The sequence below is a fragment of the Galeopterus variegatus genome, unplaced genomic scaffold (genome assembly GCF_000696425.1).
Source record: "Galeopterus variegatus unplaced genomic scaffold, G_variegatus-3.0.2 Scaffold14983, whole genome shotgun sequence".
Classification (NCBI taxonomy): Eukaryota; Metazoa; Chordata; class Mammalia; order Dermoptera; family Cynocephalidae; genus Galeopterus; species Galeopterus variegatus.
In genome coordinates this window covers 1,752-4,359 of record NW_007741094.1, presented here as the reverse complement: position 1 = coordinate 4,359, position 2,608 = coordinate 1,752, and positions in this window count along the sequence as shown.

Genomic DNA, 2,608 nt, shown 5'->3' with positions numbered 1-2,608 from the left:
ATTTTTCTCTTGTTTCTTTCAATGTTTATCTCCTTATCTTTGACTTTTAATATTTACTGTGATGTGTCTGCTTGTGAATCTCATTGAGTCTATTTTATTTATAATTTTTTGTGCTTCTTGGATGTGCAGGTTGTTGTTTTTCAATAAAATTGGGAAATTTTCAGCTGTTATTTGTTTCAATGTTTTCTGTTTCTTTCTCTCCTCTTCCTCTGGTACTCTCATTATGTGTAGATTGGTGTGCTTAATGGTGTTCCACATTTCTCTAAGGCTCTCCATTTTTTCTTTATTTTTTTTCTCTCTGTTCTTCTGCTTGTATAATCTGTATTAATCTATCTTCAGGTTTGTTTGTTTTTCTTCTGCTCCAGTTCAAATCTGCCACTGATCCCCTCAAGTGAGTTTTTTATTTCAGTTATTGTACTTTTCAACTCCTGAATTTCCATTTCATTCTTTTCATAGTTTCTCTTATTGATATTCTCTATTCGATGCAGCATTGTCATCATACCTTCCTCTACTTCTGTAATCATGGTTTCCTTTAGTTCTGTGAGCATGATTAATCTTTTGATAATATTAATATCTGGCCACTCTTATAGGCAATTTTTGTTCCCTGCTTTTTTCCCAATATAAGGGTTACACTTTCCTATTTCTTTGCCTGCCTCAAAAAGTCTTTTTGGAAATGGGACGTTTTACCAAATATGTTGTAGTAACTCAGATAGTGCTCCATCCTCCAACTCTGGAACTTGTTATTATTATTTGCTCATTTATTTGTTTCCTACTGGGTGGATTATGTCAGTAAAGTCTATGTCTTATCCCTCCTACAGTATTAAGACTCTTATGTTGCTCCTCATGGTTTAGCTTCAGCTATGCACACAGATATTCTGGAATGACAGTGGTCTTGGTAGTGTTCCATTCCTCTCTTGTCCTGACCGTGTCTTGTTAATTTCCACTAACTGTCAGATGATCACTCTGTTGTTTTCAAGAATGCCTTGGAGCCTAAATTCCTCTGCAAACTAATACTATTAAATTAAGGGTCCTGTAAATGAATAGGTTCTGAAGAGATTGATATTTGTCCTGATCCCGGGAGGACACCTCACAGTTACATTATTTCCTAGTTGTCTCCTGAAAACTAGCCAGTCCACAGTTTAGCCTGTATCGTGAATCTCTTCCCAGTTGCCTTTCCCCACCTCTACTGTGCTGAATGAAAAGAGCACTGTCTTCTCACCAAAGAACTGTTATTAAGAGAAACTTTCTCTACACTCTATTGCAAATGAAATCACTTCTTGGGGAAGAGATTGAGAGCTATCTGTTTTAAGGTCTGATTCTCCTCCTAGGCAAAATCTGTTAGCTAGGGCTCTGGAGCTGGNGTCCACAGTTTAGCCTGTATCGTGAATCTCTTCCCAGTTGCCTTTCCCCACCTCTACTGTGCTGAATGAAAAGAGCACTGTCTTCTCACCAAAGAACTGTTATTAAGAGAAACTTTCTCTACACTCTATTGCAAATGAAATCACTTCTTGGGGAAGAGATTGAGAGCTATCTGTTTTAAGGTCTGATTCTCCTCCTAGGCAAAATCTGTTAGCTAGGGCTCTGGAGCTGGGGTGGGGGCAATGGCACACTTTTATCTGACACCGCTATTTCAGGAGCTGTTTGTGCAGGGATGGGGGAACAGCCTGAGGCCTTCTTGGTTTCCTCTCCTGGCATGGAACCATCACCTAACATGGTGCATCAAGAGTGATCAGGACCCCAGTATCTCAGTGTCCTGCACTCCAGGTAGAACCACCATTCCACAAGTGGTGGGTGGAAAACTGCACTTAGTTGGGACTTTGACTCAGCAACAGGCAGCTGGAGGCAGGATGGGAAATGCTGACTTTCTGCTCCTTCTGAGACGAAAGTTTGATGAGGAGCTCAGACAAAAGACAGTCCTATGTTCTTGGCTACAATGTTCTCGAGTGGAGTCCTCATCTCACTGAACAGGGACGGAGAAGAGAGAGAGTGGTAAGATTCTCACCTTTCTTATTGAATTTTCATAGATTTTCTACAATACATGTTTCTTCATTTGTTGTTTGTTCTTGGGACCATTTCCAGAAACTTTTTTTTTTTTTAAATATCTACTAGTTTCCCTGGGGACTGGGTCAGCAGAATTCTTCATACTCTCTGAAGAAGCCAATCCCACAAATATATTTTAACATAATGTCTTGTGGACCCAGGTTTCTCGTGTAAATTAAAGACACAAAGATATATTTTTCCACATACTGGAGAAAACACCAACACTATTGTCTTTGGGGTGACAATCTCTATTCTATGTTTTTCTTTTTTTTCTTTCTTTGTTTCAGGGTTTTGGATTTTGTGTGCTGGACTTGTTTGTTTGTTGGGGGGTTTTTTTGCTATTTTTTAAATTTAATTTAATTTTGTCAATATACAATGTGGTTGATCACTGTGGCCCATTACCAAAACCTCCCTCTCCCCGCCCTCTTCACCCTCCTTCCCAACAATGTCCTTTCTGTTCATTTGTCGTTTCAACTTCAAGGAATTGTAATCATTGTGTCTTCTTCCCTTCCCACCCCCCAGTTTATTTTATTTATTTATTCATTTTTAGCTCCCACAAATAAGTGAG